We start from the raw sequence: 13,772 nt of genomic DNA on the forward strand, positions 1-13,772 counted from the left end.
ACAACTGAAAATACTTGTTCATATTGATCAACCAGGCTTCAGCAGCTTCCTCCTGCTCACCGTCAAAATGTGGAGGTTTAATCTTTTGAAATTCTCCCTGCAATTCCACTTTCTGACGTTTTGATGTTTGCTGTTGAGGTGCATTATCAGAGTGATCCTCCTTATCTTCAGAATTTTCAGGTTCCATTTGATAATCTTGATCTTCTGTTATCCTTTGCTGTTCTGCACTGGGGTTGGACAGGGGTGGGTTTTGCCTGTCTGACAGGCTCTTCAGAATCTTTTCCTGTTCAACTGTTAGACGTGCGTTGTCCTCTCGCAACCGTGCCATTTCATTTTTCAATTCCTGGACAGTTTCCAGGATTGCAAGATTAGTACTCCGTGATTCTGCATCCAATTGCACCCACAGTCCTGCATTCTCTTGAGGGTTACTGCCGGGTCCTTGCATTTTGTCCCCACTTTGATTAACTGCCAGCTATTGCAATTCTGTATTTCATTCCAGATAAACAGAACACAGTTAAGTACGTTTGTTAGTTTGCATCAGTTTACTTGGTGTACCCTTCTGCATACTGTACATGCTTTACTTTGAGGCCACAGTGTTGAAACTGGGCTCTGATACCAATTTGTCACGACCATTTCTATATAACCATAAAAAAAAAAATTTAAAGGGGTATACATTAACCTTCCTAACATAATGATCATATATTTATATATGTCCAATCATCATACCCATTTAAACAAGTCAAACTATATCATGATCAACGCACTTTACTTTATGGTTCAATCATCGAACGTATACATAACTTATATATTTAATCCATTGCACCAACGTTACGGTATGCATACATGTTAAGGTCTGTGCATTTGAATTTATAACATCACAATGCTAACCTAACATAAACATTAGACTACTCTACCATATGACATTCTGTGCGAGATATTTATCATGTATGGGGGTTAATGGTGGACTTGACGTCCCACCGCAGTACCGGATGACAGATCATCCTTACCATAAAGACAACAGTCCCTTCCGGCCAGATGGCGTATCCAGGTTTCACCGGCCATGTGATGCGTTGGTAATGCGGACTTTGGGCTTGCCGCCACAGACTCCCGCCTCATTTCAACGGTCCAGATCTTATGTGATGATCAAAGGGTTAGGATTTGTTCTGGGTTCTGCTGTGACTATTAATTGGGCTCACACTGTCATTTGGTTCATTTGCTGCCGCGGTCTTTGCGGACCTGGTGCGATGTCTCTCTCTCAGTTCGGCTCCGCACACCCCTTGTGCCTCCAGCCTGCAACCCCTCAGAGTTTCTCCTTTCTCCACTCCGAATCCACACAGGTAATTTGTTTATCAGTCATTAGTTGCATTGATGCATTGTATCATGAGTAATTACTTACCAGATTCTTATGTTTTCCTCCTGTCAGATTCATGCAGCTACAATCTGCTGTATTGCAGCTCATTCGCGGCGCCTCCTTCAGCAGAGACCCCTTCGGCACTGCACAGGTATGTCTCGGCATTGGGGTTTAGTTTTGAAGTTAATAGTGTTTTACTGTTCCGGTCTTAAGCCACCATCTGTGACTTGGTGCAGACCTGACTCTTCAACTCGGCTCTATCACACCTACTGTCGGGTATTCTTTCGGAAACCCTTACAGCCGTCTCCGCTGCCTGCGACAGTGGTTCCTCTGTTGAGACTTAAGTTTTATGGACAGTTTCCAAGCTCTGTTATGTAGAATCGTGCTATTTTGTTTGGTTGCAGACCATCTTATCGTTTTGGTAGCAACATATAATTTCGGGTCTTGGGTTTTTAAATACAGAACTTGTAATATTATTTTGGGGCTTGACCCCTTCCTCAAATGGTTGTTCTATCTTTGTGCTTATGGTTCTCCGCTGGTACTGCTTCATATTTCGCAGATGTATATTAACCCTAACCTTGGGCAATTTTCCTGTGGATTAATGGAATATATCGTTTGTTTACCGCTATACATCTAGAGATATGGTTTATATCTTTGCTATTGTCTGCTTTGATTACATGCGGCTTTCCTCTCTGTATTACTTGAGTAGTTTATCCCTTCTGGGTTCATGCATCAGAAGTTTTAAGAGTTATTTACCGTTTGATGTTACGCCTCGGCGTCTTGTTCAATGTCTGAACGCTGGACCCTTCCCTATGGACAGGGCGGCCCTTTGATACAGTTATTATCTTGTACAGATTTGCTACAGTATTGATGTTTTGATATAAGGGTTTTACTTTTGTGTTTGCATACACAGCCTCTCGGCCATAGTGAGTTCATTCACCAATCTTTGCATGTTTACACAGGTTTATGTTTGGTTACTATCTTTCTTGATAGCCATATATTTCCGCTATCGACCTGATTATTCATATTCTTGTCGTTTCTGTGCTTTGTACCGACTTTTATGCTACCACTGTTGCATTTATCGTTTTAATACGTTGCTATTCCATTGCTAGCGTTATATCGTGCGCAGTATGGTCTCATGTTCAGATTTCTCTGTTAAAGAACTTATGCAACGAGTCCAGTGACTCGGTAACATATATTTGATGAATGTAGCAAATCTCTGTGTTTATATTCCCTCAACAACCAGTACTCTCTGCGTAGAGTCTCTGAATATGTATACACAGTTAATGTTTACTTGGGTTATTAGTTATTCCATTTTCATTGTTATGGATCTGTTTTCAACCGTAATCAGAATTTGTTTCTTAATTCGGGGTTTCATACCTTTAACTAAAGAACCCTCACAGATTTAAAATCAAGTATCCGCATTATATTTTGCTATGTACTGATTTAGTTCAAAGTCCGTTTGATGAATCTTTAACTCTGTTAGTGGAGCTAGAACGAGACCGTTACTTGTAACCGGGTCTCAGATTCAGGATATCGTTACCCTATACAGACTTGTTTAACGTCTCTGTACTATTCCACCTCCAAGACTCTGTTAATAGAGCTGGAACGAGACTGTCACCCGTGACCAGTTCTCAACTGTAGGTTATCTTAACCATATACAGACTTATTTAAGACTCTGTCTATTCAAGGGCGGTTTCTTCCCCAAGTTTGCACAGATACATTACACTAACAGTATCTAGGACAACAGTCTTTCCTACTTACATTACTGTAACTTTAAATGCATATTCATTTTCTATCAGGGACTACCAGTTTGGAATCGTACCTGATTTCCAATGTCAGGAATGGTTTTTCAAACGAAAGGTCACCTGAACTTTAATTCTTCTCTCCTCCCAGCCATGAGATCCATCCTTCAGACGGTGTTCTCCCCCCGAGCAATCCTGCAGGCCTCCAGCCCTCAACAGGAACAGTGCACTCCTTGTGCCAGGTTATCTGGTCCTCACCAGACTTAACCTCCCTCCTCTCCTTTACTCTTGGAGCAAGATTTGTTTTCTTTTCCTCTGTCTGTCCCAACAGCACAGAATCCCTCAGTCAGGGCTTTTCCCCCTTTTGGAGGGTAGTTCCATCAGTTATCCCAACTGATCATTTTCTTTAAGATTCACCTCTTAGAGGCTGCCAGCAATTCCAAGAAAATATTTAAATTTAAATTATTCAATCAGAATTAGTTTGCCACAGTTTTGTTTAAAACATAACAACAACTGTATTAGTCTTTTACCACAGTAACTTTCAAATTTACATAAATCTGTGGTCATTACAGAGAGAAGCAACATCGGAGAGCCAGAACGATTTCAGGAAGTCTTAAAATTTGATAACAACAAAATCAAGTTTTAACAGTTTCGTTTACAGTTTACAGTTCCGATGCTTCTAGCTTTTTTCACTTTAAAAAGCATTTTGCAGTATCGAATGGTTTTCCAGGTATAATTTTTTCTTTTAGTTTTACATTTAAAAAATATTTATATGTTTATATGTTGAGAAATTTAATGTCTATTATTAAAATAAGATAGATTTGATAAATAAAAAATTAAAATAAATTAAAATTGATTATATATATATATATATATATAAAACCGGTCACTAAATCATTTTATTTATAATATATTTTAATTTATTATATTAATAAATTAATTTTATTTTTTTAATATTTAAATTAAAATATTTTAGTTTTAAAAAATATAATATAGAAATTATTAATTTAATTTATGTTAATTTTATATAAATATATTTAATGATTTTTTTTTAAGAATTTTATGCTACCAATCATATTAGGAAAAAACTCATAAATTATTAAAATCTAAAATCCCAAAATTATTATTAATTTAACCCAATTAAAATATTTAATTGGAATATTATTTGTCTTTCATATTAACCTCTCAACCCAATAATATACCACCAGAGTAATTCATATTTGGTGGGTTTTAAAAGGTTTAAAATTATACTATTAGAATGAAAGGATATATATATATATATATAAGAACAAAGTTTACAAAGCAAATATAATTATCGGCCGAAAATTTAAATTAAGAAAATTTAAAAAATAATCCGCACCTTTGTAAATTTGGTCTTTTATTCAATTTTTGGCGAACTACAAAGAGAGTTGGAATCAAGGAGACCAAACTATTAAGACATCTACATATTCAATGTGTTAATATTGCACCTACAATTTGTTAGGGATAATTATGCTTTCGACATTTATTTCAATATTATTTTTGTTATTGCGGGTGGTTTATATGATTTAATATTGAGTGAAATTTTAGTATGTAAATGTAGGTAATTAATTATGGTTAATATAGTAGTTTAGCAATTAATTAGTTTATTAATCATTATTGATGATGATGATGGTGGTGGTTAACGTCCGCTGAGACCAAATAATGGTTTATCGGACCTAAAGAAACAAATTATCTATTTTGATTTAAGATTTTATTCCTATACTCAAAAAGCTTGGAGAGAAGCCTGTCGAGCTCACTATAATTTTGACATTGTAAAAGACTACGAAGGTCAGTATTGTAACAAAGATTGTGAAACTGAGATCTAATGTGGTTATACGCGGGGCACTCTAAGAGGAAGTGGTTTTCATCCTCAATTCTTACATATATGGGAGATCCTTTCCGTCCATGGCGTTTTAGGAACTGCCCAACGACCTGTTTCACTATGGAGCTCATGAGAATTCGTTCTAATCTTTGCTATATTAATTTTCTTCTTTGCTATATTAATTTAGTATTGTTCAATATCATTTATAATATTTATTTAAAAAAAAAATATTTTTCTTTTCATTATTTAAAAAAATAAAATAAAAAAAATATTTTTCAAACATTTAATTGTAACATAATTTTAAGATATTAGTGCACCGTTTGCTCAATATAATGTCATGTTGATAATTGGCTCACATATTTTATGCCATAATTCATGGATATTGTTGAAATATTCATGCATGATTTTTAGATGTTTGTGTAGTGATTTTTTATTCTTAACTTTTGTATGAAAATAATCCAAAAATAACATCCTTAAAAATAGCTTATACTCAGGGAAATAGCATATATTAGTCTGAAGTATGCTTTAAAGCTAAGAGTTATCTACCTTCGACATAATAAAACATGTTAATAGCCCAAGACCCATGGGCATCTAGTAGGGTGAACGCTTACCCCTATATGGACCACAATCAATCACTAGTTGTCCCCACTATCAGTTTGACAAGTGAGTTATGATACATTTTCCCACTATCTAAAAATATAAATAACATATTTATCTTGGGTTACCTCCCACCATATTGTAATCAAGTTTTTGCATAAAAATGGATAAGGGTAAAATGTAAATAAATATACCAAAAGTTACTTCCCACCATTATTTATGTTTTCCTCATCACTTATGTAGGAGTAAATTTGTAAATGTGTAGATTTACTAGTGGTTACTACTCACAAAAATTTATGTAAGTCTTTACGCTTGAGCAAGCAATTAATTTATCCATTTCACATTTCAATTTATTAGTTCCTACCAAGTAAGACTCTAAAATTTAATTTTCCCATTAACAATATAAATTATAATTTTTCCCCTAATGTAATTTCTAATTTAAATGAAAAAGACTAAATTATTTTACAACTATAAAAATTATAATTTTTCCCATAATATAATTTCTAACTTACAAAAAAAATTATTTTACAACCATAATTTTATTTATTTATTTTTTAATTATACAATTATAATAAAAAATTAACCTATTTAATTTTATTATAAATTAAAAATATCTATATATATAAAATCAATTTATATAAATAAAAAATTACCAATAAAAACTATCTTTTCACATTAAAAAAATACTCACCACGTTTATGATATTGGATCTTGTAGTCAATTTTTGGTGAAGAACAAAGAAAGTTTCCAGAATCAATGTGTACATATCTGACCTAGTTTGTTTTCATTCTCTTTATTTCCCGCCAGTGACCGAAAGGCTTTACAATCATGTTCCCACAACTATGTCTCTGCTTATCTTTTTCGATCTTTCCCTTGTTATTATGGGTGGTTCACAAGGTTCAAGGTTGAAAATTTAATATTTAAAATTATATTATTTATTCTAAATATTTAATATTAAATTATGAATAATTATTATTTTAAAATAAAAGCTACAAATTATTTTTTTTAAATAGTAATATATATATATATAAAAAATTAATTTTTTTAAGTTTTTATAATTTTGGTATGTAAAATTATATTTTTATGGAAATGTTTTTTCATTTTGCCTTTGTTTTTGGGTTGTTTATTGGTTCAATAACCTAAATTTTTTAACTCTACTTCTTAATATGATATTTTGGATTTTTTTTTTTTCTCTTTTCTAACTCAATCATTTGTTTTTTTCTCATATCATGGAGTATAAATATGGACTAAAAACCAGTTGACATGACCAGGAATGGAGAACAAGAAAGAGGGGATATTGTCAATGTATTAGAAGGTCATCTCAAGTAATCATTAAACCTCATCTCTTGGGACCATATATATGTATGATTAGATTATAAAGATATCGATTACCACCACTGCAAGCGTGCCTTCTTGAAAGGGCCACCACCTCAAGCTCAAGTGCAATCTCCTTTCCATGTCAAATTGGCAATGAGGCTTGAAAGTGAAGTAACAATATAACTAATGCTTCTACTAATGTAAGTGTGTCCAAGATGGAACATTTAAATTCCAAGAAATTACACTGAGTGATGCATTCATTGTACTACCTAAAAACATAGGAATCGAGGATTTCATGAGAAAATATAATCATCACTAACAATTTTGACCATTAGTGTAATAAGTAGTGAATGAATATACATTGATTTTTTTTTTCATTCCTTTCGAGTTACATTAATGCAATACAAATGTCATGTTAGAACTATTAATTAAGTGGGAGCATGAGAATAATAATAAAAATTGGTAATGTTGTTTTTTTATATATATTTTTGCAAATTTGATAAATATTTCAAAAATGTCACCCTCCACTACGAGATAATTAGTCTCATTTATGGGTCAATAATTTTTTTTTTATAAACTTTGACATTGTATAACAGAAAAATATTAATAAATACTTTTTACCCAATAATGGAAAAGTACACAAAATTAACAAAATAATATAAATTCAACATTATCTAATTTCAATATGAAAACTATACTCCTTAACATGGAAAGGAGTAATAATATATCCATGGAGTGCAACCTAAGAGTAAGAATATATGTTAGTAATACAATCTTACATCCAAATAATGCCATATTCCTTTTGATAAGATTTTATAGTGTTCCTCTTCCTTTAATCTAAGGATTTGATACTAGTGCTTTTCTTTTTCATGGTCTACTAGGAAGTCCATATATATATATATATATATATATATGTTTGAAAAATATGCATGTTACTCTCCTTTTGAGGGGTACTAGATATTTATAATTTTTTTCTAATGTTTTTTGAACTAGTTAGATTTCAATCACTCACAAAAAATATCAATGACTCTCCACTGAACCTACTAATACATACTAAAAAAACATCACAAGTAATACCAAAAGTGAAAATTCCCTACACAAGTGGGATTTCTACATTGCATCTTTAGACATTTCTACACATCATCATAAAAGTTGAAAGGAGAAAGAAAAATCTTGAACTATCTTGTCTTGTAAGAATTCATGAATGATAGGGGACCCATGAAGTGGAAATGTTCAATTGGAAAGTTCATTCGATTTGACATTTATCTCTTTAAAAATATGAAAAGTAGAATCCCACTCAAAAATATGTAGAGATTCCCTGATTTGATAGAGCAAAGGTTGTAACCTCACATTTTTCATTTCAACTTTTCTACTTTCCCAATTAATCACCAAATTTGAATCACCAGAATTTGTAACTTAGAGAGACCAATCATTAGTGCATGAAAAAAATGTCCACAGTGCTACAAATCCTACTTTACAATTTGAACAAGGACCAAGAGAATATATAATAAGAAACAAGTGAAAATGAGATAAATCGAGAACCACTCCAATTCCACATCAAGGAAGGACCCGTTGTATCCCATATTTTAATATAGTTACAAGTTTTATTTTATTTATTTATTCCAAAGAAAGAAAATTTTACAATATTCAGGGTCATTGGATTATATTTTGTTGATACAATCTCAAGACCCTAACATGTAGCCAACATCATTATCAGCTAACAAAAATGGACCATTAGAAATTGGTGGTGTTGAGGGAGATGGATTCCTAATTCTCAAAAGTAGGGATTAAACTCAAGAAAGAGGCTCAAACATACTCTTCCATGTCTGTTGTGATATAAATTTATGGGTTATTGTTTGGAAACCTTTGAAGGGGCTTTGAAGTGTAGAAAATCTGTGATAGGTTAACCCAATAATTCAATATAAACCAAAGCAAAATACTATAAACTACTTCTACTATCAATTTGCAGAAGCTTAAATATCAATATGAACAATATAACTAGAAGAAGAAGAATCAATGGCACAATACACACGAAAATACTTTGGGGAAAGTCTCAGATAAAAACCCCACAGTATTGTATTATCATACATGGTGGAAATACATAGGAATTATACAAAGCCTTAGCTCTCATAGGTAGCTAGCTATTAGTACAATCCTCATAGATGCTCACAGGAAATCTTGGCTTCTCTCTAGCCTTCCTCTCTACCCTACAAGCTCCTATTTCCTTGCGTTGTTCCTTGTGGATGATTAACCTATTACCAAGTGGAAAAAGAAGCCTTCAAAACTGTGAAATCCTCAAGGATGAATCCTTAACTGCATGTGTCAAGCTCCTATATTACTAGTGTAACCCCTTATTGTTATTAGTAAAACCCACTTATTATATTGATGTACCCATGTAGTGCCCATATTGTTACTATTGTGCCCCATAGAAGCCCACTATTGTTATTATTGTGCCCTTACATTATTATTGTTATGTCGGCTCTGATTATGTTATGACCCCTTAGACTCCTATATATAGAAAGGAGGTCTTTTCATTTTTATCATCCAAGAATTGTTCATTTATGTAATGTAAAGGAGGTTGCCCCCTCGAAGAGGCTGAATTCTAAGGCATTGATCTATCTTTTCTATCTTTTTCTTGAGCTGGTTTCATAACATTTGGTATGAGAGCTTTGGATTCTAGGGTTTCGTTGTTCCAAACAGGTCATCGTGGAATTTTCGCTATAACTTTTTTTCTACAATGTTTCAAAAGTTTCAAAAAAACCCATTTGAGAAGAAATCGTGCTAATCCTCGGGTCCAAATTTCAGAGCTTTTCGCACTATATTTGCGGAGATATGATCTGAGGAAGTTGGTATTTTTGCAGACTCTTGAATTACATTCCAAACAGGTGACCTGGGGAAAATCGTCATAACTTTCTCTCCGAGAATTGGATTGAAATTTCGTAAAAAGGTACAGAAAGAGGACAGACAGTAGTTTCTTGTAGATATTTTTCAGAGCCAAAGGTCGAAACAGTGACACGTGGCACTTCATACAAGTTCGCTCTTCTGGAAAGGTCTATAATTAGGTCATCTTGGGAGATTGTGCATAACGCTTTCTTGGAGAATCCTATTTGGATCAGACTAGTGGCATTGGAAAGAGGACAGAGGGCTACCATAGGTCGCAGTTTCAAAACTTAAAGATTTGAAAGTACAGAGTTACAGTCGTTTCAAGATCGAGCTCCTAAAATCAAGAAAAAGCAAGATGCGGAAGTTTGATGGCAAGGATCCGGTAAATTGGATACTTCAGATGGAGCAATATTTTGATCTACATGGTGTACCACTATTACAAAAGGTATGTATTGCATCTTCATATTTAGAACCAGATCAATTTTTATGGTATGAAGGGCTTTGTTCTCGTAAACAACTTGTTACGTGGTCAATTTTCATGGAGGAAATGATAGCACATTATGAGGATAGAGAGAGCAACACCTTCTTTAGAGCAACACCACAACAATTGGAAAGAGTAAAAGGGCTTTGTGACATAGTGGAAAGGGTTACACCACAACAATTGAAAGAAAAAAGAGAAAAAGGGCTTTGTTACAATTGTGATAGCAAATGCACTAAAGGTCATAAGTGTGCTGAGAATAAATTATTTTACATAGAATATGAAGAGGAGGAAGAAAAGGATCAAGAAACATCAAAAGAAGAAGATATACGCCAAGACCCCACCCCGGAGAAATAAGAAATGAATCAGACCATATCTTGTATAGCATTGGCAAGAATTACCACTCCTCAAACTCTCAAGATAGAAGGACATATCAAGAAGAAAAAGGTGCAAGAAGTGAAAGATCACATCGAGAAAGAAGAAATGAATCCAATCATATCTTGTAATTCATTGGTTGAAATTACCACTCCTCAAACTATCAAGATAGAAGGACATATCAAGAAGAAAAATGTTTAAGAAGTGGAAGATCACATCGAGCATCAAGAAATGAATCCAACCATATCTTGTAAAGGATTGGAAGAAATTACCACTCCTCAAACTCTAGAGATAGAAGAACATATCAAGAAGAAAAAGGTTCAAGCAGTGAAAGATCACATCGAGAATCAACAACAAGTTCTCCAAATTTTAAAGGATAATGCCACTCCAGTTCAAAATCAAACGAAACAATGGGTAGATCAACATCATAGTGAAAAATGTTTTGATGTAGGTGATTGGGTATTTTTACTGCTACATCTCAAGCAAGCTATTTATGAGAAGGAAATGTTGGCAATACTACATGCACTTAAAAAATGGCGACCTTACTGAATGGGAAGACACTTCAAGGATGAGGATGTGGAAGCATTGCTTTGTTCTATTTCTATTATCCAACCAGATTGGATAAACGAAGTAAGGGATGAATGGAAGAAGGACGAAGAAGTATGGCCACTTATTCAAAAGTTGCAAAAGATCCCAATTCAAACAATATTGCCAGAAGTTGAAGAGGAAGGAAAAATCATATTGGAACCTGGAGCAGTCACAAAAACAAGAACTCGACAGCTACGAAATCAATCAATTTCAGAGTATCTCATCAAGTGGAAGAATTTACCCGCTGAAGATTCCACATGGGAGGACAAGAATTTTATACAGAAGCATCAAGAACTACTCAAGCGTTGAGGACAATGCTTTTTGAAGGAGAGGGGCATGTTAGGCCCCTATATTACTAGTGTAACCCCTTATTGTTATTAGTACAACCCACTTATTATATTGATGTACCCATGTAGTGCCCATATTGTTACTATTGTGCCCCATAGAAGCCCACTATTGTTATTATTGTGCCCTTACATTATTATTGTTATGTCGGCTCTGATTATGTTATGACCCCTTAGACTCCTATATATAGAAAGGAGGTCTTTTCATTTGTATCATCCAAGAATTGTTCATTTATGTAATGTAAAGGAGGTTGCCCCCTCGAAGAGGCTGAATTCTAATTCGTTGATATATCTTTTCTATCTTTTTCTTGAGCTGGTTTCATAACAGCATGCATGAGTTTTCTCCATGAGAAAACACATGCAACTGATAGTACATTATCCTTGAACATTAATCTCAACTGGGTATTTCTCAAAATAGACATGCATGAGTTTCTAATGAGGGAAGCTTTAGTTAACTAGAGTAGCACTAGTTGAGTGCATTAATACATCAACTAACTATTAACTCACTATTAGTTCCTCAAATAGTTTGGAACTAATTTAACTGGACTTAACTCAGTAAATTGAGTTAACTAATTACAACTCAAATATAACTCAACCTTATCTCCTTAATTTAAGGGATAACTCTTGCATGACTTCATAAAGACTTCTAAATTGAATTTCTCCAACTAATTAATTTAAAATTAATTAATTAGTTATTTCCAGGTAGCTGTTAAGACTAAATTCGATTTTAATTCACAATTTAATTCAAGGACAAATTAAATTGGAATATTCTTGTTGCCATATTTCAACACTCCCTCTCAACAAGAAAGGGATTATTTTCCACCCCGATCCTATCTCTATGGAACTTGAATTTACACTTTGATAATGCCTTTAAAATTTCAACATCTTTCTCCTCTGTCGAAATATACTGCGGAAACATGATCCTTCTGGCCACATAGTCTCTAAGATGATGATACTAGACGTTGATGTGTTTGGACCTATCATGAAATACTAGATTCTTAGAGAGTTTGATACAAATCTGATTATCATAATAGATCAGAGTTGGATCCATCCTCTGATCAAACAAACCAACTAGGATTTTCCACATCCAGATGGCCTCACATGCTGCTTGACTTGCAGCCATGTACTCTGCCTCTTGTGAGCTGAGTGCAACCGACCTCTGTTTCCTGCTATACCAAGAGACTATCGCTGACCCAAGGTTGAAAATCCCTCCTGATGTGCTCTTTCGATCTGATGGACTCCCTGCCTAATCTGCATCAGTGAAGGCCTGTAGCTTCACTCCCTCTATCCATCTGTACCATAATCCATACTAAGATGTGCCTCTGAGGTATCTCAATACATGCTTTGTCACCTTCCAAAACATCTTGGTAGGTTGAAACATCGCTTGACCTAGCTGGTTCACTGCATAGCACGAATCTGGTTGTGTATTCATTAAGTACAGTAGTGAACCCCCAAGATGGCTATACATAGTAGCCTCTACCACTTCTCTTGAAGTAGCAACATCCTTCCTCCAATTACCTATTAGAGGAGTCTGCATGGGCTTGCACTTCTCCATGTGGAATCTCCTAAGTATCTCGTTGGCATACTTACCCTGAGACACAAACAACTCCCCATCCTTCTGCCACAGTTCCATGCCAAGGAAGAAATGCATGAGACTCATGTATTTCATCTCGAGTTCTCTTGCAAGGTCCTCCTTGCAAGATACGATCAACTGATCATCACTAGTCAATATGAGATCATAAACATAAAGTACGATGATCAAAAACTTACCTTTCACCATGATGTGGTACAGGTTTGCATCCACTTCACTCTTTGTGAAGCCCAACCCCATGAAGTAGTTGTCTATCCTGGTGTACCAAGAATGAGGTGCTTACTTCAACCTGTACACCGCTCTCTTGATTTAGCACACATGCGACTCACAATCGAAGGTATCAAAACCTTCCGGCTACTCTATGTACACCTCTTCCTCAATCCGACTATTGACAAATGCAGTCTTCACATCCATCTAATGGATCTTCCAGCCCATCTGTGATTATAGTGCCAACATAGATATGACAGATGAGTACCTTGTGACAGGAGCAAAAGTCTCATCATAGTCAATCCCCTTGACCTGTGAAAATCCACGGGAAACAAATCTTGCCTTATGCTTCACACTACCATCAATAGCTTGCTTTACCTTGTAAATCCAGTGAGAACTCACAACTGACTCATTCTCCAGTCTCAGAACCACGTCCCAAACACTGTTACTAAC

The 13,772-nt window shown here is 34.5% G+C and overlaps 1 long non-coding RNA gene across 2 annotated transcripts; it reads left to right on the forward strand.

The window, feature by feature from the left end:
* The first annotated feature begins 1,227 nt into the window (after positions 1-1,227).
* LOC149162504 (uncharacterized) lies at positions 1,228-1,817 on the forward strand. Of its 2 annotated transcripts, none has more exons than XR_016261557.1 (3): positions 1,228-1,337; positions 1,424-1,502; positions 1,588-1,817. It is a non-coding gene; the product is annotated as an uncharacterized LOC149162504 (long non-coding RNA). The 2 variants fall into 2 exon arrangements; XR_016261558.1 differs by having other exon boundaries at positions 1,434-1,502.
* Positions 1,818-13,772: the final 11,955 nt, after the last annotated feature.

This window comes from Pinus tabuliformis, chromosome 5_2 (assembly GCF_031772625.1).
Source record: "Pinus tabuliformis cultivar Carrire ecotype Pingquan chromosome 5_2, CPIR1, whole genome shotgun sequence".
Lineage (NCBI taxonomy): Eukaryota > Viridiplantae > Streptophyta > Pinopsida > Pinales > Pinaceae > Pinus > Pinus tabuliformis.